General features: G+C 39.3%; 1 long non-coding RNA gene across 1 annotated transcript in view; it reads left to right on the top strand.

Annotated features, from left to right (window-relative positions):
• Nucleotides 1–26,225, top strand: part of LOC148188127 (uncharacterized) — a 203,616-nt gene extending 177,391 nt beyond the window's left edge. Inside the window, exons 5-6 of the long non-coding RNA XR_015778207.1 lie at nt 14,055–14,129; nt 25,430–26,225. This is a non-coding gene — a long non-coding RNA (uncharacterized LOC148188127). The remainder of the gene's footprint in view (nt 1–14,054; nt 14,130–25,429) is intronic.
• Nucleotides 26,226–26,825: the final 600 nt, after the last annotated feature.

Here is a 26,825-nt window from a genome sequence, read left to right as displayed (position 1 = left end):
TTTGAGGCAGTGACTGATCAGCTGCTCTTGTGTTCAGCTGTGTAAAATAATGTCTTTTTCTCAATGGAGTCTGGCTTTGAAAAGAGCTATATAACAGCTTAATTTTTCTGCTGAAAATCACTGCCTGACAATACGGTGATCACCATGCTCTAATCAATACTCTCAATATATCTACACTTACTTTGATTTTTTATATTTAGGTTGGACTTTTATTTAGGTGGCTATAATATGTTTTGTTGCTGAGTCCTCCACAGCAGAGGATTGCTTAGCTTCCATATTGGTCTCCAGTCTGCTTCTCCTAACTGGGTTCTTTCCAACTGACATCCACAGTAGGTGATGAATGGTATATCAATAAGTAACCAATAAAAAAAAAAAATTAAAAAAAATCGGAAATGTCCCTTTAAACACATTTGAAAAGGTAGCACTCGAAACTGAGAAAACAGTAAAGAACATAACTGTGACATCTCTGTTCTAATAACATCTACTGTCAGTCAGGTGAAACATGAGGATTTAGGTTGGATACCATTATCCGCACTAAGGGCTCGGGAGTTGTTGTTGGTATTCAACTGATAATTTCTCTGACCCACAATCCTCTTTGGTTACCCAGCAACAGGCTGCCCGACGACTTCCCCCAGGAGGGAGATTTGGTTTAGGAAGCAGAGGAAACAGGAGGAGGCTGGCCTATGGCTAGAGACTGAGAGAAAAAGAGAGAGATGCTATCTTTTATCAAGAATGGTTGTATGAGCCAACCAGCTCCAAACCCTTGTTTCGACTTTATCTAATACAGGTGCCGCAGGATGCCTCCCGGTCAGCCGCTGCACAAGCAGAAAAAGAAGCATTGCAGAAAAACCTGTTCATTGTTCCTAACAGGAGTGAAATATATTGCACAGGCAGCTTGGCGAGAGGCTGTCCGTGGCCTATAGCGGTGCCATAAACATTCCACAGTTCAATATTCTTTGTGTAGGAATTTCATTTTGTTATGAAAAAGTTTTTCATGCAGCGCAACTGTAATTTCTTTTTTCTGCTCCCGAGGTAATATTGGCAGCATGAATGCATCACCTGCTTGAGGGTAATGTGTCGTGCTGCAAAATGAAAGCAAAATCAAAAGATCTGGATAGAGGCCTGCCCTCTGTGTATCTTTGCATGCCTGTGAACAACATGCCGCTGCTCTGCATTGATCTGTTGCATGGGGATAGCACTACGTGTGATCGATCGGTTGAACTTGTCATGCTCATCATGTGCGTCTGAGCAGAACAGGGAAGCAAGAGGTGTGATGGCTCTGTGAGTCAGCAAAGGGCTGAGTTTTATCACGTTGTCCTTGGCTGTGAGGACGCTGCGTGCAATAATGGAAGACCAATGGTTGACATTATTTATCCTAAATAAAAGTAGCAATACAGCGCCATAAAAATACTGCAAGTCCTGCATTAAAAAATCATACTTAATTTAACCCTTTAAAACCTGAAACTACAACGGTTTTCTTGTGCTGCATTCAAATGCCTCAAAATGCAAGAAATTGAAGTGTATTTCAATGCTGTGTATGTATAAGTCAGTATTTTAGTGTGTTCTATTTTAAGATTTTTAATAACTCATGTGAAGTGTCTTTGAGTACCATGAAAAGCACTCTATAAATAAAATGTATTATTATTATTATCATCATAATTATTATTATTATTATTAGTAGTAGTAGTAGTAGTATTAGTAGTAGTAGTAGTAGTAGTAGTAGTAGTAGTAGTTGTAGTATCATCATTTTTATTACCATTTTTATCATTTAAGGTAACAAAAAGAGAAAGAGGGAATTAATAGAAATTATATATATATATATATATATATATATATATATATATATAATAAAATTAAAAACTTAGGAAAGTCTAAAAAGCTATAGTTACACCTATTACTATGATACATTTTAAATTATGTTACAGGGGGAAAAAAAATTATCATTATTTTTATATATTCATTTTTTTGCACTTTATTTTAGGTCATCTTCTCCCCTCCCCTTTTTTTTCCTATTCATGCTATTTTAAGGTAATTTCCTTGTAACATTTGACTAATTGTGAGTCATTTCTTGTCAAATTGCTAATTGCCTACTTTCCATATTTTTGAATGAAATCAAGCCAATTTTCTCTCCAGACCTTATATCATTGAAATGAAGTTATAATTTGTACTCATCTTGTGATGCTTTTAATGGTTATATTTATCAGCAATAGCCATTCACAGTATAAACTCTCTATATTTACCTCTCCATTCAGTATTTTTCAGTGTCAGTGATGCAATCTGCCATTCCCACGCTGCCTTCAAATTGCCCACCTTCTGCAGAAGAGATCCACAGGAAACGCTGCATGTTTACCCAGTATTAATTTGATCTCATTGATAAGGACCTCTGTGTTCACTGTCCGCTCTCCTAGCACCGCACCAGAGCTGTATTAAGTTACTGTTAATGCATACTGAGCATTTCCTACCGCTGCTTCACATTAAGACCGTTCAGTTGGTAAAAGTGCTCATTATGGAGCAGAAGAGTTTCTCTCAGTGTTAAGTATTACATTATTGGATTGTTATTACTGATGCATTAGTGTGTGAGCAGATTCTTCTGTTGTTGTTAGATGGTGGAGCTAATTTTGGCTACTTTTCTTACAGTTGGGTAGTTTAACCAAAAGTGCTGCATCATTTTTAAAGCCAATAATATGTTTTGTATGTAAAATCAAAGTAAATAGTACCTACAGCTGTCAGATAGATGTAGTGTAGTAAAAAGTACATTTGTAGAAGTATAAAATAGCATCAAATAGAAATGTTCACTTTAAGTGCAAATGGCTAAATTGGCACTTTAAGCTAAGGTTTACTTTAAACTAGGGTTTATTTTTTGTGATGGTGGCAGCATTGTGAGCAGGTACGTTGTGTGTTTTTATTTATAGAGCGAGACCACAGCGCACCAGTGTGACTTGCACATGTTAGTAATATATGAACTGAATGAGCTGTTAGTTTGTTGCCAGCTCACAGTAACTGAATTCTCACGGTTAAAGACGCCGCAGCATCTGTTAAAGTGTCTGCTAACGCTAACATGTAGCTGTTGATCAGAAGCTTCAAGACCACAGCAAAAACACCGACACTTCCAGCCTGAGACGAGCCAGGTCCTTCGAAATAAAAGCACCATGGGTTCCACTTTGAGTTATTTATTTATAACAATCCTTTTTACAAAATTCATGATAAGCGTACTTTCTTTAACTTCCTTGTAACCACATTTTAGGTTATTAAAACAATAGTGTATTCAACTTTATTATATGGCACTAGCTACTTTATTAAACTTAACTGTAACTGCAATTCATTTAACAGTTTTGTATTTTATATTTATAGTGTGTGTTGCAATATAGCAATGTAGCATTAAAATATCGCAATATTATTTTAAAGCCACATCGCCCAGCCATAGCTGGAGTGAGGCTGGGGTACAGTGGGGTTGTCAGCTAATTCTTGCCTCATTTGTTGTCTGATAAGCAAAGTGAGAGAGAGCAGGACAAGGAGGGTCTGAGCAAATGAGCTGAGTGCAACTGTACTGCGAATAAAATAAGATTATACAGTGTAAATCAATGAATGGCAAACACTGGGTTGCTGTATGAAACGAGTGCTTATGTCTGTTCTCGTCTGGTGTGAGGGCCTTAGGACAGAGAGGGAAGAAGAGGAGTGAGCTGCTGGAGGAACATGCGTTTTTTGTTTTTTGTTTTCCTTTTCCAGATTATGCCTACCTCCGTTTTAAATACAGTACTTGAGTAAATGTACTCAAATTCCACCACTGCCACGTACACTTATCTGGCTTGTATCTTTATGGCACTTTTAAAAACCTGAGTTGCAATCATAACTGATTGATTTCAAGTCATTTCGCACACACTAAGAAAAGCGAAAAAGACGTGATGACACTTGGAACCACAGGAATTCACTAGCAGACATCTTTATTGATATGTGCACCTTTTCTATTGTTGCTGCTGCCCCAGAACAGACATTGATTCTAAATTCACCCCGCAGACGACTGAGAATCGATCCCTTTTTGTGTCGCCTAGATCTTCTGCCAAGTACAAACCTGGCAAATGTCTCCCTTTCAGCTGAGAGAAAAGGACGTTGCGCTCTTAGGAAAAAAGAAAAAGAAAAAAAGCACACCAACACTGAAGGACGTGGGGGTTTTTTTGCCTATGGTTCAGCACCCTAATTGAATTTTTTAATAACGCTCACCAAAAGAAGAGAAGGTAGTTTGCTCCCTCTCAACTCAGCCTCACTTTTGGATTTACAAGGCATTAGCATTCTGGAGAGAATGGGCTGCTCTCCTTTGAGAGGAAGGAGAAAAAAAACATTGTCAGGAAGCAGTTGTCTGTAAATGAATGGCAGGGTCACCCACCACAGTAAAATGTTAATGAGGAACAGTACACTGGTTCAGAATGCAGGAGGGCTTGAAAGAGGCAAGCTTGAATACAACACGCTGCAGTAATTGAGGCGTACTCTTCTTGCCACAACCGCTAGAGACAAACAGTTTCAAAACATATTGCAATGTGGTCACAGTTTGAAGATTTTTTCACCACGTTCATAATAAGGTTCATGTGTCAATAAAATAACATTTATATTTCAGCTTTTAACACCCGTCTGGAGTAGCTTGCTCAAGGCTGAAATAAAAAAAATCTTAGTCACAGTGCAGCTAATAGGGCTGAGGGCAAAGGTCAAAGCCACAACTCTCAAACAGAAGATGTGGATAGATACTCTCATGTACGCAGAACATTCATATGTATGACACATTTGCCTGAAAATAACAGCCAGGGAGGGAACCTATTTTGGAAATGAGATTCAGATTGGATAATTTAATAGAGCGCGATGGGTTTTCTATGAAATTGCAAGGCGATGTGATGTAAACTTCTCATGTGAAGGTTGTGTATTCTGAAGGACAAATTTAGCCGAAATGTCACGTCATATCTGGCTCACACTGCAGTAGGTAAGGAAGTGTCATTGCAAGTTGTTTGATCAGCCGTTGACGGCCACGCTATAGAAACAGCGTGACCTTTCTGGAGCTTCTGTGGCTATCAGCAGTTTGTGGAGGTGGTACAAAACTCAGCTGCACACGTCCGCTCTGCAGATGCTGTCCTCACAGAGAGGTCCAAAGCCTCAGCACGTCAGAGCCTCGCATTGAATTTTAGGTTCATATTAGGATAGCGGTTGACTCTTTCATATTGATTAAGGTCTTCCTATTGACTGTTGCCACCTCTGTGAGGATATCATTTGTGATTGCAGCTGCCTCAATCGAGCTGTCGTAAGGACTTAATATGAACACAATGGTGGAATAACTGTGAACATAAATAGACAAATTGTAAAATGAGCCAAGGAGAGAGATGAAAGGGACATTTGAGGCCAGCCTGAATTAGAGAGGAGGAGAAAGAATATGATTTTAGATCCATATTAAAGAATATTCTCCCTTTTTTGAAATTTTATTTTTTTCTTATAACACAGGATGAGAGGGTTGGCAGCCAAAAGAAAATGCAGGCATTGCACATTTCTTCAAACCTTAGATACGTCGTATCTGTATGTTTCTTGTATCATATCAACATGTCTAAAGTGATGTTCTTCATGAGCTGACATTGTTGTGAGGTGGAGGGGATGATGGATTGCATGTCACCCACGCAAAATGCTGTCATGCTGCAGACCACTGTCCAAAACCAACAACCAAGAAAATTGGTTGTTTTTGAGCAAATCATTGCTACATTTCAAGCTGCTTTTTAGTCACTAAATGTGGGTGACTTTTCTGAGTCATCACTGCTTTTTATTGCCGGGATAGTACCACAGAAACGTTTTGTGCCACAGAAACCTTTTTTATTTTTATTTTTTAGTTTTTATGAGAGGCATCACAGTGTTTTTTGCAATGATAGTGCCATGAAAAAACTCTTTTCTTGACTTTTTTTTTTTTTGCAGAGACATCGGAGCATTTCCTATCGGAACAGTGCCAGCACAAAAAAAAAAAACGAAGCCATCGCTGCTATTCTTGCCAGGGTAGTGCGAATACATTTTTTTTTAAAACTACAGAGCAATATCTATTTGGATAGTGCTCCCAAAACAGATATTTTTTATTAAGACAATACTGCATTTCCAGACAAATTTGTGCAACAAAAGTAGGTATTTCAAACCAAAACATGATCTTTTACTCATCATAACCAAGCGTTTTTTGTGCAGAAACTGAACCACACATTAACCACAGTGTTGTTTAAATGTAATGAAACATAGAGTTTCAGTGTATCAACTCCATATGTTTCTGATGTCATAATAATGCACAAATTTAACATATCAGAGGTTTGTAGAAACGTACAATAACCACATTTATTCTGGCGACTGTGCTACAGCATTGGAGAATAAATACTAATTAATACACTTCATAACATAGTACACAAAATCATGAGATGTTACCAATAAAGTACTAAAAGAATAAATCAGATTCTACAGTAAATGCTCATGAAAAACTAGCTGCAGTAACAAGTACAACTAAATTCATGTGTCAATTACGCAACTAGTAGATCAATAAAAAAAAACAAAAAAACGCTACTTTTCACAGTTTTACAGCTCAGCATTAATCATGAATTAGAGGTTTCATTAATGTCAGTTTGTTTTCCCCCCCTTTACATACTATACCTGCTACTATGTGCATACCTCTAGTGTTTTGAGAACACATTTTGGCAAAACATTAATATTGCATTTTCTTTTTAATCTAACTTTACAACTGCATATGGATTTGTGTGTCCTGAAATATTTCCCTCCTGTTGTGTCAGGGCTTGTTCCTCCCTCAGCATTATGTTAATTCGGATGAGGCAATCGTACCCTTGTAGGTTGAACACTCACCTGACTCGTGATTGCCTGAGCAGTGGCACATAGTTCACAAAGTCAGAGTCATGGAATTGCAGCACAGGTTATTCCTCTAGGACGGTCTGACATTCGTGCACCGCCAAATAAAAGAAGAAAGTAAAGACTGCTTTTGCGTTTATACTTTAAGTTATGATGAGGATGTAAAAAAAAAAAAAGTTGCATATGTGTTGCTGAGATTCTCTGCACTGTGTGTTCATATTTTGCATATATGGAAGCTGAACTTCAAACTAAAAGCCTTTTATATGCAGCACTTAACACACAGGTGGTTGCCTTGGTTACCTGAGGCTGGACACGGTACCTGGAAAACTGATGTATGAATTTGAAACACAGCACACATTGGTGAGGTATGTGGAGAAAAACAGCTTAAGCAGCAGGCTTACCGTAATCCCACAACATTAGGTTTTGTTTTTGTTGTGGAATCAGTAAAGTAATAAATGTTGGTCCGATTCCCAGAACATGTATGAAGGAAATCTTGTTACCAAACACAAGGACATATAGGACTTCTCTGCAAATATATGCCATGAGCAAACTGGGGTTTATTGGATCCCTTTGGCCATAGCACTGCTTAGGCTTTTTATCTAATTTTTCAGGGAAAGGCTTCACCTGCGCATCCAACCAATAACTGTAAAATGTCCTCCAAGGTACAGTATATAGCATGTTAATTGTAAAACCCTGAGGTGGAGGTTTTCTGAGCAAAATCAATCATTTCCCAAAAACGAGTTATTCAAACGTACTTGCTCTTAATGAATGTGATATCTATCATCTGTGGCTCATTAGGTTTTACATAAGCACAGTCCATCATGGACTCGTATTTAGATAATTCATGTCCTTATAAAAAGGGGTGTGCCTAGTTTTCTTTGCAGAATAATTTTCTGTACTTTGTTGCACAAATATGAGTATGTTGTAGCCTTACATCTGTTTCTTGATAAGTTCATTAGCAAACTAAAACATTTTAAAAAATGTATGCCAGCAGTCATGAATATTTGTAAATTTTAGAATATTTTTCTAGTTGAACAAATGCATTATTTAAGAGCAATTTGTCAAACACAACCACATCTTTGTGTGGAGATTGACGCATCTTTACAACCCACAGTTAAGTGAAAAATAATTCCATTTCTATCCATTTATTTACATAATTGTCACTAATCTACAAATTGAACTCATCATGAATTGACAATTTTGTGCTTTTATGTTTATTTTGTAACATACAAAGTTGTACAGATATGTGCAATTTATTTTCTCTGTCTTAAAGATGCTCTCATAAATATTTTGATAATAATAATAACATTTTTGATAAAGCACCTTTCAAAAATAAAGCTTACAATGAAAAAATGATAAAGCTTAAAACATATGCAAGATATAAAAGTGGATGAAATAGCATTTCAAAGTGGCCACTGAGTTTGGCAGTGTATCATGACCATGTATAATGTGAAATTGGATGCTTGTAGTGATACAGCCACAGAGAATCATTGCCATGCTCAGTAGTTCCTCAGCCATACGAAACATTTTAGCCTCTTTCAGCTCATTGTTTCTGCATTTTGCTGCATATGTTTCATCTCCACTTCACGGTGGCTATACACAACTTTGTTTTGGTTTTTCATTTGCAAAGTTGTGGATTATACCAGGTACTGTTTTTGGTACCGCCTCGGTGTAGTTTCCTAGGGAACTGAGCTGATACTCGAAGTTGGAGTATCTGCAGACAACTGATTGGACAAAGAGAATAATCACCAATGCAACTTCCCTCACAGCACCCAGTTTTTATTCATTAGACCACAAAATGGAAGCTCACAAAACTATGCCATACATTACGCCATACAATTGACAAAGCCCAGACTTCACTTTGTTTGGCTGCCAATAAAGGATTTAGTGAGTGTCGCAGTTTCAACTGTGATTCGCAGTTGAAAATGAAATAGAGAAAAGTACCCAGCACCAAAAGTGAGCTGGGTTGAGTCAAGCTAAACCACAGAGTGGAAATGAGCCAGTAGTGCAGCATTTAGCAGATAGGGTGCCAGACATCGTACCTTGGAGTTCTCCAGACTGACATTCTTTGGGTAGACACAGTCACTACTCCATTTGACTGCTAATCTTGCTTCATTTTTGCTTGATATACACATCTATATGCTTACATGTTATTTTGCAATGTTGTATTTGCAGCAGTCTAATAATAATTTAAAGCAGGTTTGAGAAATAGTAACAGCATAAACAACCCTTATACCAACAAACTGTCAATTTTACATTATGGTTTGTCACGTTTTGGCAAACATGAGGGGCCTACTGGTGAGCTTTAGAGGTGATGATAGGCAGATTAGGTTTTCCCCCTCTTTAGACAGACACAGGCTGTTTTCCCTCGCTTGTATTCTTTAAGCTAAGCTTAACATGTACTACACTGACTCCAGCTCTGTACTTAACTCACCGACATCATACATCAGATAATACAAAGTTTATTAACCTTTAGAGTTGAAAGAAGTTTGTTCTATGTATACAAGGTGGGTCAAGAGTGTTGAGTGTATGCCCCCTACAACAACAAAATTGTCGCCCCACACATGGGATACAGTGTGTATTGGAGGAGACACCAGAGAGCTGGTGAGGTTGTAAGTGCTTTGGTCTGTAGCGTGTGCCGTGACCCCTGGCAGGGCCTATTAGAGGAAATGTCTCTGTGGTCTACATGCCTCCAACCTCTCTGGCAGCCACCGAGCAACATCAATTACACCCACAGCAGCTCCAGCCTATAGCTACACTAGTATATTGCCATCACCACGGGGGTAATTGGTCCACTATATACTTCCAATTCCGAGCAAGTCGCAGCCTATTTTTCCAGTCACTCCACATTGGTCCATGTTAAAATTTGCTATTATAGCCTGCAGCTTCAGGATGAGGACCTGAGATTGAACAAGAAGGGGGGAGGGGCAACAAACTGTATCCACAGTGATGAGAGTGATCAGCTGTGAGATACTGGGCCTCATGTAACAACATTCTCTTAAATTTCTCTTATACTTTCTCTTAATTCTCTCGTAAGAGAAAATATAAGAGAGGTCAACTCCAAACATTGTTAACCATCCAAATCTGCTCTTACATGTGCTCAACTCTGACTCCCACTTGACCATAAGTCACCTATTAGTATAGGTAATGCCCCCTAAACACTGTATATGGGCAGGTTTTGACACCAAAAAAGGTTGAAAGAAGAACTTGTTCCTCTACCTCTCTCATCTTCTGGCTAATGTCCGGTCACAGTTGAATAAAGTGGATGAGATGCGATTGAGACTCACTCAGCAAGGGAAATCAGAGACTGCTCTGTGCACATCTTTGCAGAGACATGGTTAACCCCTAACATCAAGCTATTGCACTGGATAGACGGAGCTTGTTGGGAGCCATAAGGACACAAGACACAAGTCCAAAGGTGTAGCAGGTTCAAGGACAAATGAAATTTAGTTTTTTGAACTTTGTTTAAAAATGACTTATAAATCTACTGTCTACCTTCTACATTCTATTGTAAGTACTCTAAAATGTCTACATTTGATTGAATGACATTACCACACTTTTTAACTGTTCCTTAAATATAAAACTTATTTTCCCTTGTGCTGGACAACATTTTGTGGCCGGTGAAAACAAGATGTTTTTCTCCTATTTTGGTAAGAATGCCCTCGACCAGTCATAAAAATTTCTCTTACCTAAGGGAAGAGAAAAAGTAAGGAAACATTGTTGAATCCCAAAAATCGATGTGTACTAACAAAATAAGAACAAATTGTGGATACAAGCAAAAATAACAGATAATTTGTTCCTATATTGTGTCTTGCATGAGGCCCATTGATGCTTGTGGGACTGATACAGTTCCTGTTTTGGCTCATGAAAGCCTTTTATTAGCAGTGAATCTAGACATATAGTGCAGTAGAGTCTTGTTAAGAGGCTTGTTTTTTTTCTTTGCATATTCCTCTGAGATGGATGTACATGCATGATGCGTCTCCCTGCGGCGAGTGCGACTTAAATGTCCTCCTCTGCAGTGATGCACACATAAACTGTTGTTGGGATTGGACCTGTGACCTTTTCATTCACAGGACAGTTTCTCTCCCCACCAGGCCAACGTCGCTGCTTAAAGTGACCGGACAACTCTGTAACGGACAGGATGACAACAATAATTAACTCCATTTATTACATGGTCCAGGATAATGTAAATGTCTCATGTCATTTCTGTTTATGAACCCTTAACTTGACTGATATTAGTCATGACAGCAAGAGTGCACACAATCTCTAACACTATAGTCACACACTTGAGTGCTTAATGCCATGCACACAAGAAGTTACGCACACTTCCGTACACACTCTTTTAATTCCTTTTAATTCAATGAAGCTTTATTGGCAGGAGAAAATTATGTTGCCTCAGCTCATAAATACAATAAACAGACTGACGGCATCCGATAAATGATAAATAAATACGATTAGTACTGAATATTTTACAAGCGCATGCACACACTTACACACTAAAGCTACACGTTTGCATGCATGCACAATTAAAAACACCATGTGTCCTCTGTGGATGTGTGTGTGTGAATGTTCAGTGTGGATTCTGCAGCAGATAAAAGGTCAGTGGAAGTACATCCCGGCCCAAAGCACTGCATGTGGTGTACATTCAAAAAGACAGCAAGTGCAAGAGCCACACACACACCTGAACACAGCCATTCTCACAGACACAAAAAGCAGTCCCAGAATGCAGATGTGCACCACACACAAACAGATGCGCGCAGAAAGCAAATACAAACAAAGAGCTGTATAGCGTACGCCACAGAGAGACAAAGACAGATACATGCACAAACACACATGGGGGAACACATACAGAAACACCAGGCCCCTTGGCTGAGGCACTGGGGCCAATTAGGATGCCAAGGCCAATGCATCATCTGAGGGAGCCAGCTGTCTGTGTGTTGCCCTGATGTGGCTGTCCTCACTGGGCTCTGTAAACCCTCTGCTCCAGGGGACCTGGACCAGATCTGACACAAACACAGCCAGTCTCCTCCTCACTCCCGCTCAAGAAACAGGAGGCATGTCACAAGCAACAGGTTAACCGGTCGGCTCATGCAACAATTTAAATTCCATTTTCCCGGTCTGAATCATTAATGAGGCTGCATTTTTAAACGTTAAACAACAACCGTGGTCAAGATGATTGCTATCTTATTCCTCGCTGCAGTGGTGTTGTTAGCAGTCATGTTTTCCAAAACCAAGACCTCATTTATCATGAATAATGTTGCTGCTTCTTCGAGTAAAATCTCTTTCTTTGTCGGGACTGTACAGGATACGCATGTCAGAAGTTTCTTGTTCTTGTTTTTCTCTCCGTTTTTCCCCTGACTTTGCCTTTCCCTCATTTCACCATCTGTTGTTGTGCAATCTCGAAATCTTTCGCTGTGTTTGTGCTGGATAAACAGCACCGACCCAGTGGCAGGAAGAATCTGCCAGTCAAACAGTTTTCTTTTGCTTTTGGTAATTATACTATCATCCTACAACGTGTCTCAAAATATATTGATGTCACATCATCACACATACTATATTTAAGAAAACAGTGACAAAAACATTGAATACGCTCAGAGAAATTTAGGCAAAATTATTCAGTTATTCTCGCAGGAGTGACATTCATCAGAGAATGAATGTGATACATTTTATAGTTATTTAATTTTAAAGAGACATGGTTTGATGTGTAGCAGAGTCTAGTTAAGTGCTCGACCTTGACCATCTGCTGGGTGGGAGAAGAGCTAAAGCCCTCCCAGAGGACAGAGAGAGGTGCTGCTGAGGTCGAAGGAGTGAGAGAAACCAAACAGACTGACAAGAACGGAGGGAAAATGTAATTTGATATTAAGGACAGATGATATGAAAAATTAATGTAAAACTCTGCATATAGCTCCTCTTCAAATCATGGATTAATATGCTTCCAGAGGCATGACCTAGAGTTGGGCCAGTTTTGCCAGCCCGATCCGGTGCACAAGCTTAAACTGGTTCAATCTATGCAAACCGTCTGAACTGGCATTTGTACTTATGTTGCGTTCTGGCAATTTTAAAAGTAGCCCCAGTCACAAATCCACCTCAGATTGCATTAGTAATAAGCAATATGACAGCATGATTAATATATCTTTGTTTGTAAACTTACTGATGGAGCAACTAGTGTCCAACTTGTGGTTTGTAATTTCCTGCCCAGCTGGGACGACCAGTGTCGACAACACGAGTGAGATCAAATTTCAGCAGAGAGGGGAGAGCAGCCACGCAGTGTTTATTTATTTTTTGTGTTAATGAGAGGAGACATGGTAGAGTTAATCTAATAAAAAGACTAAAACTGTACCAATATGGCAACAATTTGGATTTAAAGCAAACAACAGAGCTGCACTTACCAGCTACCAGTGCTGCTGTGGGCTGAATTTTTGTTGGACGCTGTGCTTCTATTTATATCTGATGCTCACTTTGAAGGCATCAATAGTGGACAAGAACTGGCTGAATTATGTTGTTGAAATGAGGAATTGTGTATACAATGATTTCAAGGGCACAACTGATAGGTCTGTGGTTTTACTTAATCACGTCATAGCTTCAATCACTTACACAGAATAAGCAGATTCAGAAACAAATAATATCCAAATAATAATATTCAAAGACGGCCAAGACTTAAAATACATGTAAGGAGGTATTATTATGACTTAAAGGGGTATTTTGCCTTTTAGTTGGCTGATGAAGAAACTATTCTGAATATGTCACAAAAAAACAACTTAAAAGTAATGCCAGACTGTTTCTGCTACTAAAGTAAAGTAAACCTGAGTGTTGCAATTATAATCAAGGGAGCCAGTTAACAGTGTGTGGATTAATTTTCTAATAAAAGACAATCTTTAATTTTTATTTCAAGTTCTCATCAGACAGGTGTTTAATGTTTTTCTGAGCTGCACTAATAGAATCAGTGTAAGATCGGCAACGCTGTCGGCTGTCATTTTGGGGATAAAAGACAGTTTGCAATTAAAATGTAGCCAAAGTCATCATCATTGTGTGTTTTACTGTCGTAAAAGATCTCTCTGTTTGTTTGAAGCTCCAGAATGGACATAGAAATCCTGGAAATGAAATGATTCTACTAACCTTTTGAAATATATTCTCTTTTGTTACCTGTCACTCAGGACTTTTATCCATGTCTGTTGTTTTTTTGTTTTTTTTTTCAGTGGTCTGAATGGTGAGTGGTCGGGGCGTTGACAAGTTGTGGTCCGATCTACGGAAGTTAACTTGCTCCGGAACAGGTTAGTTGTTCAGCATAACTTACCAAAGTGATTTATCCAAGTAAAAAGTGAACCAGCTTTGTTGTCCTTAAAAACCCAGGCCAAACCAAGTTTCCTCACTAACCCCAAATCCTGCTTCATAGTACAGGCTTCACATTGATGCAAAAATGCAGATGTGAATGTGATGTTCTTTAGAACCAAACTGAAAACACACATCTTTGATAATGCACATGATAACTGACCTTTAGGATGGTGCACTGTTTACAAATATACTCCGTGATGGGGAACAAATGACAAAGTAGGTACTGGCAGTATTAAAAGGTATACAATGCAGGACTTTCCTAAGAAACAATATATAGACTCATAGAGAAGTAATCCCTCTTTATCATCACTTATGACCATCTGGAAGTGTGTGGCGGTGTGTTTATTTACAGAGACTCTGCCCTCTGCCTGTATTTTCTTCTTTTCTTCTTATATGCTGTGATTGTGACGTTTGCGGGTGTGTAACGGTTGGGACTTGAGAAAAACGCAGCAACCAGGCAGTAGCACCGTGCATCCAAAAGGAAGCTGCAAACATCACAGACACAGAGCTGAATTGAGCAAATATAGAGAGGCATAAAACAGACAAAGCTTGTTTAAAAACTAGAGTGAAACTGGAGTTGGCTTTCTCTTTCACTTCTCCAGTGGGAGAGGATGGGGATGAGGAAAACTGCGCAGTTGGCCTGTTTTGTGTTGGACAAAGTGGTTGTTGATGATGAGCATGGTTAGCATAGTAATCATTGACTTTTCCATGTTAACAAATGTAACATTCCTACAACAGTGCAGTAGCTCGCAGTGTAGGGAGGAGGGGCCAAGTTTGAATGCAAACAGATTACCTGTATTACCTGTTTGACAATCAAAAACTATATAAATAATGAACGTGGCTACTGTGATGTCACCAATTTGTTTGTGGACTGCTGTTTTGAAGCCCTGAGTCTCTTATTTTGACTGTCATAATGTTGGATTTTGGATCCAGAAGTGAGCATATTTGGACATGAGGTTGGATGTTGAGGAGTGAGGGGTGGATCTGACTCACAGACTGGTGTGACCTGTGGGGACAACTTGCAGACAGCCTGTCACTCAGTTAGCCCCACCCTGCTTAACTCCCTTACAGTTGTCATGCATGGTAAAATACGCTATAGAGACCAAAATCGTTTTTGTACCAGGCTGTAAACATGATTATTTCTGGTCTCTATCTCTGTTCTGTGAGGATTTACTCTGTTTTGGAGTCGGCCTCAAGTGGCCATTAGAGGAACTGCTGTTTTTGGCACTTCTGCATTGGCTTTATTTTTCAGCCTCAGAGGCTGCTGCTTGATGACATTATAGAATTGTTTGGTCCCTGTTTTGTGTGTATATCGTACTGTGATGTAACAGGATTTTTTTCAAAACAATTGATCTGCAAATATTTTGAGGAAGGACATCATGTATTCTATATGATTGTTAGGCCTGTTAAGTTATCTGTAATAAAACAGTCACACTACAAGGTCAATTTGATTGCCACTCTGGAGCTTTTGATGCTTAAATTTCCTTTTTTTTATTTCTTAAAAATGTTAAAAAAATCTTATCTATGTTTGATTAGAAATCTCTGTACTTTAGAGCCCCATAATTGACAAATATTGCAGCAGTGGAATGCAAAATTAGCAGATCTCAATCACATTGTTTTGAAAATCTCTCTGCTTGACAGTGAAGATGCCAAAAAAAGTGCTAGCAAGTTCAGACAGTCAAATGATTTGAAACCAATTTAATTTTGTGTGTCCTCATCTTAGCTCTCCTACCTGGCAAATCCCACCTGTCAGCTCCTCCAAGCAGGTTTTAACAAGCACCAAGAATTATTTGCAAATACTTACTCACCTGGATCCTGAATGAATGAACACTAGAGAAGCAATCCTGCTGGAAAGGAAAGATCAATTTGTTAATTAAATCCGCTCCTAAAATAATTACAGTCTTTTTTTATGGCCTTGGACAGTCAGTTTGTGAGTTCCTCCTGGAAACAAAAAGATACTGTTTGTTTTGTGCCAACTAGAAAAATCCTTGGACATCTGACAATGAATATGGAGTTACAATGACGCCACCCCGGGTAGCTATGAGTGGAGATGGGCATTTTTTCCTGTTAACAACTGTTAACACTACAGTGAAATCATTTGGGTGTAAAAGCTCAGACAAGCATCCTGTGAGCCAAGGAAGTGCAGACACCAATTAACTGTCAATGGAGTAGCTCCAGGTTTTGTCACAGATCACAGCATTCCTTGCCCAGTTTCTTGATTTGGTAGACATTTGTTCATTTTAGCAATTAATGATTTAACTCCCACATCATACAGCTAATGAACATGCATGCTTTTTTTTTTTTCATTTTTGTACACTGTAAAATCTGACATGTTGATTTTATATTAAAAAAAAAATCTAGGAAACTGATTGTCTTGAAAAATGTAAGTATAACTATTAGTCTTAATTTATGTTTACTTTAAAACGAATTATTAATTTAGTTATATTTGCTCAATTTTGTGAAGTTAACTTAAAAATGACACGTTTAATTAAGTCAATCTTTCGAAGTTTTACACACTTAAATAAACCAAGTTTACTGTGCTATATATCTGTATTCTGCTGTTTGCAAACTAGTCAATCGTACTTGTATTTTCTTAAACATTTTAACAAAGCAGAACTGACAGAAGTCAGACTAACTTGGTTAACTAACGTTTGTAACACTTTAAAAGAACAAGGTAATTCCACATTTTTAATAACATTTTTGCAACAACTTCACAAGAATAAGTAAATACAGCTACATTTTGAGTAAACTTAACAATTGTGCATAAAATAAACATGAATTTAAAGATAAAAATCTACTTCCTTTTTTCGAGGCAAGTGGTTTCTAAGATTATTTTGAGTAAGATCAACTTGTCAGATTTTACAGTGTATATGTTTTTTAAGAGGAGAAATTTGTTTGAAGGATCATTGTTATGCCTCAGTGGGTCTGTTTGAGTTGTTTATCTGAATCTATGTGTTTGAAGAGAAATGGATTTTAGTCAAGGTACAGCGAGAACAGCGCAGACTGAGCATGCTAGCCATTGTGGGTGTGACATAAGTTCCTCTTGAGGGCAAACAACGCAGAGGCCTGTTGCAGGGGATGATAATTGAATGAAATAGAGATTGGATTGGAAGCTCCTGTCACTGCCAGACATATCGGCAGGTTGATGACTCTTCGCTTCGGGGCCCGAGGGTCTGACTGGTGAGAAAGAAACAGCCTGTTTGGATGGCCCTGCGATTTGCTTTAGCCTTTCAACTGTCCTGCTCTGAGCAAGTGGGTTATAACTACACATGGACAATCATATTTTTATTCAGCAGAAGCGCCCGTGAGCAATCCTTTTCCTCACAATCGCAGACACAAATGGAGGCTTTTAGTTAAATGCAAGTTTATACACACACACACACACACACACACACACACACACACACACGCATACACACACTCGAACTCACACACTGAGCAAAAACAAAGGAGGGAATGGGAACCCTTTCAGTTTTAATTAGTCGTTGCTGCTGTGTTTTGGAGGCGGTGCAGGGGTCAACAGTAATTGGGTTGTTTTCATATTGAGGCATTCAGAGCAGAACGGAGGGATATGGGTCAAAGCAAAGTGATCCCACAATCCAACTGCCTGCTTTCCACCCTCTCTTCCTGCCCTCCTCCCTGTCTGCCCCCCCCATCCGCCCTGGCACCACCGCTTTAACTGGAAAGACTTGTGGATCCTGGCAGGCCCTACAACTGGAAAAGGGCCACGGCACCACCCTCTCAGCGCAGCTCCAAATCAGTTCTCACCAAGACCAAATGGAGGAATCTGGAGAGCTCGGCCGTGCCATGAAAGAACAGGCTTCTGGGAACATGTCTGGGAAAATCGAAGGACGCGAGGACTCAGAATGAGGCGGAGGAATCGCAGTCCCTGGAAGTTGTGCCAGGATTTTCTTCACCAACAGAACCAGGAGCGCCAAAGTGTGGTGTGCCAAGCCAAACTGAGAGAAGCCAGCTTAGGAACAGAGAGAGGGAGATGATACAAATGGTAAGAAGACGGAAATGATTCAGTGAGAGCACTGCTGTGGAGGATAGACACCATCCAGATGGTCAGCTCAGTGGCTTTCAATAAATTATTTATTGACTTTCTCCGTTTTATGAGGCCCGAAGCCTAAAACTTTGACTTTACTTAGTATTCATGGATCAAACATGAAGAACGAGTATTCTTATGAACACTTATTTGTGGCAATTGCATCACATTAATATGGAGAGCAGGCATAAATTAGACACAACTACATAATGAATGCGCATAGGCTCTCCAAGCAGTGAAGTGCCTTTAAGGGGTAATACAATACAGAAGGACAATGGCGGTGGAGTTTTCCAAGCTGATTGCACTAAGCAGGTTGGAGTGCTATCAAAGTGATGTTGGAAGGACCGTTTTCTGACAGACACACATTAAGATGAAATGGCCTTGAAGGACTGTGATATTGCAAGGCTTGTCATGATAAATTATAAAACGTAGAAGCTGCCAGGTTTAGGTCTCTGCAGGGGAACCCCTCATGTACAGCAGGTTATTGCAATTTATCTTTATATATATTCTTCACATGCTTGGGGGGGTTTACAGATTTTCGCAGAGAAATACCCAGAATTTCTCAAAAGGAGATTAAGTTAAGAGTTAAGATTGAAGGATTTTATGTCAAGATTTTCTGTGCGTCATGCAGCTTCAAGTAGTTACAACACGTTCTCATCCCAACTCATCACATGGTCATATTATGTTTTAGGTATCCTTCTGTGTTAGCTGTTTACACACTGGAATGACATTACCATGATGTAAACAAATGCTCCTTATGTTCACACAACAATGCGGATTGTCACGATAGTTGGGATAAGGCAACAAAGTCTCAGACAGTTAGGTATCGGCAAAACAGGCACATGGTAAGGTGTAGAAAAAAACACACACATCCACACTGGAAGCAACCTCCGGACTCCTGCATTACCACCTCCCCATCCGTCCTCCCTATAAGCGCACTCACGCCCTTATATCACATGGTTACCAGCAGCCTTATTACCAGAAGTTGTCCTTCTGCGTTTCATGTGCACACGACCAGTTCTCAGGTTCATGCCACCTATGCACTTTGCATGTGGATGCACCTGGTGCCATTCGGCCATCAGCCAGCGTATGATGACAACGCCACAGGTTCTGTCTGAGCACGTTCTCATCTGACGCTATCCATCCACGTTCCAGTTGGACGCGGGAGGTAACGTTTGGCATCATGCTTATGTACTAAAAGCACTGATAGAGTGATGCTATTTGTTGAGTTCAGAGTGAGAATAGGCTGGTAGTTTATATATGTATTTTACACTGAACAACACTTTGACAACTATGTGAATCTACAAGTGAAGGATAACTAGGAAGGTAATCTGTATGAGCTGCCATTTGAACGTTGCAACTATAAAGGTTTGGTTTTCTCCACATGTTGGAGTGCGTGGACTCTAGTTAAAAATGTGCCCAGCATGACATTTGTTTGAATGGATTTAAGTGTGTGTTTTCCAGCTTTGGTGTGCTAATTTTAGCATTTTTAGCAACCGTAGCACCCTAGCATTGCCTCTACCAGGTGACTACATTATTTTGTGTGTTATTATATTGTAGGACTGGAGGACTGTTACTATATATACATTATTATATATACATTATATTAGGTTCTAGAAAAAGCCTAAGATGCAAAGTTTGTCATAATCCTGAAATAATTTTCTCATAAATCATAAATCTAACCTTTGTGTTTTCTCAGCAAAACCTATTTTCTATTTATAGTAGACAGACGTATGCTAGACAGAAATAGTTATGATAGGAATAGAAATAGTTTGAGCTACAATAAACTGTAAACCTAAGGGGCAACCTCAGAGGCTGATAAATGAAGCCAACATGGAAGTGCCAAAAGCTACAGTTCTTTGAACGACCACTTGAGGCTGGCTCTGTCAATAGACCCTCATGTTGAAATGCCAAACTTTACATCAGAAATAAACATGTTCACAGCCTGTGGCCAAAATTTGGCCACTTCTGGCTCCAAAAAGAGAAAAAAAACCCATGATAGCAACAAAATGCCTTACTGGAGGCTTCAAAACAGGAGTTCACAAACAAATAGATGACGTCATGGCTGCTAAGTTCGTTACTTTTAGAGCTTATATGTAAATCTCAATTGCTCGCTGACATCAAAATCATATTCGTAGTGGTTTGCACACAAAACTTTTAGTTTAGTACAATTCAGTAACATAAAAGTTATGAAGTGCCATATGTCCTTTGACTGACTGAAAATTCATTCAGTTCAATTCAGTTCAGCATCCTTTGAAATTCTGAGCATTTAATTCTGTCATGTTAACAGGAAATATATATATTTGCTATATAACCTAAAATTACCAGGTTGCTCAATGCCTATTTTTATGTTTATTAAGCAAGAACAAAATAATGTGTTGTAACTTAGTCATTGTGAGTACAAACAATTATGCAGGGTCTGCCCTGCAGTAAAACATGGACCATCAGTGTGTAAGATTGCTGACTTTTTGCCTGAGACCTTTAGCTTCAGCCTCAGTCTTCATTACACTGTGCTGACTTACCATGATATGTAACCATCAAATTCTTATAAATACCTTTTCGCAGGTTTCTCATTTTCATACCAGCTAGCTGAAAACAGTAGAAAGTCAGCAGGGTAGAAACATTTCAACGAACTCACAGTTCATTTTAATTAGCTCCTGGATTTCTGCTAGTAACAGTTGTATTGTCAGCAGGCAAAGATGATGGTAACCTGCTGAAAATTGGAGGCTGCATATGTTTGAAGTTAAGGACCCATCGGTAAATCTACCACTGTTATAACTGTAAGCTTATATACTGTATGTGCAGTGCTGGAGTGAAAAGCTTCAGATGTAGCAACAGTAACTAAGGGGGGTGGGACTGAAAGATGGGTCAATTAGCAGCTGGAGTTCTTCGGAGTGAAAAAAAAAAAAGTAATGGATAAGCCATTGAGTGATTGAGTGGCTGTGATGAAAATCGTCTTTACGAATCTAGATTTTCTGCAGGATTTTTGCATAGCTGATGTTTTTTAACTGGAATGACTGATTTTCTACTGTTCCCCCAATCCAGGATCTGTGTTTGTAAAATAGAAAAACTAGAATGACCCCTTTTCAGACATTTACTTGTATAACACTCAACACATGTTGCATCCAATTTGAAGACAGAAAACAGGGCTTGCCACAGTATGTCAGTCCTCCTTGCCGTCTCGCAGCTGGAAAACACACATCAGTCCATGCCAGGGACTTAACATCTTAACATCTTTCTGCTCGCTGGTCCTCCTCTAATTTAAAGCCAAACTACCACCGCAGTATCCTCACATCTCTCAACAGCATTGGCAGTTCCTCTCCTGTCTGCTTTATTTTACTTCCAACATCCACATCAAATTATTTGGAATATTATGTCTGCAGAAAGCCTCCCAAAGAAAACCCTGTTGCAGCCCGCCAGATTTCAGTTTCAGGGGAAACAGAGAAAAACTAGAGGAGCAGAAGCGATTTTCGCATTCTGCCGCAGCTCACGCTTTGAATCATCATTAGTGTGATTAATTTTCCCTCCAGTCCTACAATCCTCATTGGTGATTCCCCTCCAACTCTTTGGCCGCGCTCCACAGAAGTGACAAATGTGTTCCCATGGAAACAGACCTGTCATGCCATTGTCACCGCTGGCCTGTCAAATGAAACCCAGCTCTGCCAGAGAGGAACCAGCTGGTGACCTGACTGATCTCACGTCACTACAACAGTGCGACTTTTGACAACCAAGTTGCTTTTAAACTGCGTCTGAGCTCTCGCTGTCATTGTTAGACACATGCACGCAACAGTTTCTTTTGGTCTCTTTGTCTCTCAGCCTCCTTTTTCCAGCTTTGTCTCTGTCTATCTCTCGTCACACATCTCTCTTTTCCTCACCCTCCTATGGTTTGTCTTCTACAAAGGCTCAGCACATCTCAGTTTGATGACAGCGACCAGTTGAAATACAGCTGCCTTAAGGGAAGAAAAAAAGTTTTTCTATCCTATTTGGTCCAAAGGAAATTACTTTGCTCACATTTCTCAAAAAGCTCAGAAAGTTCCCAATGATCAGAAAGGAGTGGAGCAAGGTTATGACACACAGATAAATCTTTCACTTTGCTGGAATTGTCTGACCCCGCTGGGAAAAAAAAGTAATTCTCTTGCAAGTGAGTCACAGTGGCCGCCACAGGTATTAATTATAGAGTAGGTGTAATTCACAAAAGCATGTGCTGTAATTCACACCTTTTTCTTCAGCACATTGTTTTGGTTTATTTGGAACTCATAGCTCGTATTAAACTTGCTTCCACCAGCGGCAGGCCACTGTTTTCAGCTAAATCTGGGATCATATTATCAAGCAGCTAAACAGCTGCATATATTTTTCTTAGGAGCTGGAGACCAACACAGAGCTAGAATGAGAGTCAGTAATGGACATAAGTGTTATTGTGAAACATTTTCTCATACAAGGGTTTGTCTGATATCTAACAAATTACCCCCCAAATAATGAGCATCAGTGAGGTTAAATGTGGGAAAGGAATCATGTTTAGGCATCATCACATTATGTATTTAATCCAAAGTTACATAGGTGAGAGTTTTAGAAAGTAACGTTACATCAGTTAGGTTTTGGAAAGTAAAGGTAAGTAGCTTCGGTTAAGAAAAGTAAAGTTATATGGGTTAACTTTAGGAAAAGAAACATCGTTAGGCGTCGTCAGGTTACATACTTATCGTAAAATTATGTAGATTAGGTTAAGGAAAGTAAAATCAGAGAGATTAAGATTATGTTACCTACTTATCAACTCAAAATGACACTTCTCAGCAGTGTCGTCATAAGAAATGATCTTTAATCAAAGACCTGAGATGGTTTGCAAAGCAACTTAAGCAAGCCACATTTGACAGACAGAGATATCCTTGTTCAGGATGAAACCAGGGTAACACAACCTGTTACAGTGACCTGAAATGTGTCATTAATTCAGCTGAGTCATGCACAAGTTAAGACAAGAAATAAAATATAGAGCAGTGTGTGTAGTGTGTGAAAATATGTTATTAATAATGATATAGCTAAAAAATACCACTGCAGTTAGAAAAGTAAAACTAGGTAAGTTAGGTATGAAATGCAATAGTCTCAAATGTGCAAATATATGACTTAAAGTTGGAAATATCTGAATTTTATCCTTAATATTTGAAATGGTTATACTACTCATATTCTTCAGTATCAATACTATCGCATCTAGTTTCTTGCTCTCTGTTCTCCAGCAGTGAGTTTACTTACACACACACGTGCACACACACACACACACACATACACACACACACACACACAGACACACACACATACACACACACACACACACACACACTCACATGCACAAAAATGCACTCTGCTGCAGTGCCCCAATAACCCCGCCTCCACTAACTCACAGTGCTACCTTCTGGTCATTTGTCTCATTCGCTTCAGTTGCATGCACAGGCTTTTGCAGCATTTTTATTCATTTTTTTGTATTTAGTTGCACTTTATTGCCTTTTGCATGTGCAACAATCTGTTGAAGATGTGTACTACTCCAAGAATATTGTTTTCAGTCATGTAAAAAAGGTTTTAATTAATGTTAATATTTGCTGCATTCAAGAAAAGTTGTCCTTGTCTTTCAAAGCCTTTTTACATTTATCTTTTAATAAATATTCGACATTATATGCTCTTAATGTCAGCTTCCCTTTGTGGTATCGCATATGAATATTTAGAAAATCAGATATTGTGACAACAGTGGAGTAAACTGAGTAAAAAAAAGTCTTACATTTGATCTGAGTGCACCCTGAAAATCTGACCAAATTCGTTCATCTTTGGGACAGTTTGACCTACAGTGCTTCGCGTTTGAAGCTTTGATACCTTATTGTGCTCATGCATGCAGGGTTGCTCAAACACTTCATAATATCATATTGCATCATAGGCAGCAGCAGTAACTTGGTTTCATTACAGTTCTATTGTGCAGGTACAGAATGTTGATTAGCTTCAGGTTTCTGTATTTTCTGACTTCATTACAGCAGTAGGCAGCCGTTTAAACACTAAAGAATGCCTGTCGTGATATGAACACCTCTTTCCATCTGCTACTTATTGTGCAGCGTCTGTAGGCTGTTTATCTGCGGCTAACTGAGTCTACCCACAGCTCAGCTCACTGAAGCGCATCCAACATGTCGACCTTACTCCCCTCTCGTCTTAATCTAACCCTCAGTGAACGTTCCCCTGATTAGACATGGCTCTCAACATACGTGTCTTTGCTCTCACATGGTGGGAGGAGGCGAATCAATAGTCTCGCAAAAACTGTCTCTGAATTTCAGAAATAACGGCTGTGGTGAGTTGTGTCAGCGTGTGTGTGCGTGTGTGTGTGTGTGTGTGTGGGTCAGGTGCCCTCTGTTGTGAAATTCCTTTTTTCCTTAAAAATAAAGTAAGAGTTGCAGAATGCATAAGCCAGCTTCCTTTTCCATGTTAGAATCTTTCAAAGAGACAAATATTGATAGAACTGCATAAGGCTTTTTCTTCCTCACCCCAGCTCTCTGGTATAGTTTACTCTTTTCCCCAAACAGTTCATTAAAAAAGTACAAAAGAGGAAGACAGCAATTTCTTCAACTAAACCAAGGGGTTCTGACACTGTTCAAATCCCACTTTTTATTTTAATGCCCGCGCTGTATGTACCGCCTTACATTTGTGAGACTTCTGCTCTGCTACATGATGAATTGATTAGGTATATCTGCCATGAATTATTAATGAGACATATTTCCAGGACTGTTCGCGTCTGAGGTCATAAAGCTCAAGAAGTGGTTTGACGGATGATCACGTGACAAATTTAAATATGGCTAAGTTCTTGTGTAGTATGCAGAGGAAACTGACTCTAGTGGCTGCAGAACTAACCAATTTATGCTGGCATAAATCTTTATAAGATGCATAAAATGAGAGTAAAGAATAGTGCATGGATGCAAGTTACACAACATAAAGGACTACTTTTCCAGTCTATATTGCGTTATGATGATGACTGGAAAGTCGTAGTTTACACTCCATTTTATAGCCCCCACACCACTTGGAAAAGATGGATGCACAATGAGAGGTCTGGACAGCGGCTATCAGGGCCCTGTCTGTGAACTGCTGTGGACTTGGCCACAGAGAGAGGACTCGGGACATATTGCTTTGGTTAATGACTGGTGACACTTGCAAGATTTGTGATCTTTGAAGGTCGTGCCCCTGCTGAAGTCACACAAGGAGGGGAATAAGTCGTGGGCTGATCCCTGCTGAAAGCTGCAGGAATGGACATCGTCGTGATTCATCTCTGTCTCATCGCCCCTGCTGCTGGGAGCTTCCATGGACGGCCGCTCTCTGTGACACTTTCTTCACTGGCCAGCTCTCAGCCAGTGACAGGAGCCGTGTGCTAAAATGTAGGCAAGTGTGGTAGAAATTGAGGCACTCTGTCTTTCTTTGCACAGCTCAGACAAGTGTCGAGTAAAGGGTGAGCCATAAAAGCAGTGTTTTTACCATTTCTGTTTCTTACAACTTGGAGCTTAATCTTGTAGTTTTTGGCCTCGATTACGATGTGTTATTATAGCATTGTACTCAACTGTCCTTTAAAGTTAAAGATGGGGATATTTTATATTTTTCTTACTCTCAACAAATCACATGAAAAGATCAAATAAACTGAAATTATTTGACTAGTATTGACTATGCAGCCAAATCCAGATATCTTGTCTGCAGTATTATTTTCTCCTGTTCTAGTTTTGTTTGCTAGTTTGCTGAAGTTAAGGACATAGATTTACTTTCAACATTTAGGGGTGGTAGGGGGCACGTATGAAATGAGGGAGTCAGGGGTCCTCTGCCAGAAAATGTTGAGGGTCAAACACTTAATTTCCTGCATTCTGATGAGTTTTTGTGCTCTGTGTTAATGCAGGGGGTTGTTTGGTACATTTTTAATTTTTTTTTTGTTTTGTTTGTTCTTTTTAAATTTCTGAAAATACAAATTGACATGAATACAACATGTTATTAGCATATATAAATCGGTCTATTCCTAAAAGAAAAACAAAAACTTTTAATTTACAGTAACATAATTGATGATGTGGAGTACTTGCTCAGCCTTCTGCCCCTAACACCTTGCCCTGGATAAGTGGATGAAAGAGGATGGATGAATGGATAATTGATGATAGGGTAACTGTTATCCATAAATTCTTTTGTGTTTTTGCAGTCGGTTAAATCTGTGGGCATGGCGACATTGCTTAAAAAAAAGCTAGACACTACAAAGAACACAAGCAGTAAGACAGTTGTTCAGGTTTGTGACAAACCCCCCAGGTTAGCCAAACTTAAAAGAAAAATGCAAACAAAACAGGTTTTCATGACATTCGGCCCAGTGTAGTTGTGTGTGCACAGTTTACCCTTGCAGTGAGGGTTTATTACCACAATATCAGGTGCACAAACTTTAGTTTTTGATTCCAAATAAAAGTGGTTTAGATAATCTGGCCAAACTGTTTTTGGCTTATTTTACATCCCCTCTGATTGTCCCATTGGCTTGCGTTTCTTGCCCCATCTGGTGTGTTGCAATGTCACCATGTTCCCAGATCTCAGCCATTACTTTGCTCATGAGTAC

This window comes from Plectropomus leopardus, chromosome 12 (assembly GCF_026936395.1).
Source record: "Plectropomus leopardus strain MGB_pleo_1.0 chromosome 12, ASM2693639v1, whole genome shotgun sequence".
NCBI classification, from domain to species: domain Eukaryota; kingdom Metazoa; phylum Chordata; class Actinopteri; order Perciformes; family Serranidae; genus Plectropomus; species Plectropomus leopardus.
The sequence above is the reverse complement of the archived record's forward strand: the minus strand, read 5'-3'. Positions and strand labels throughout refer to the sequence as shown.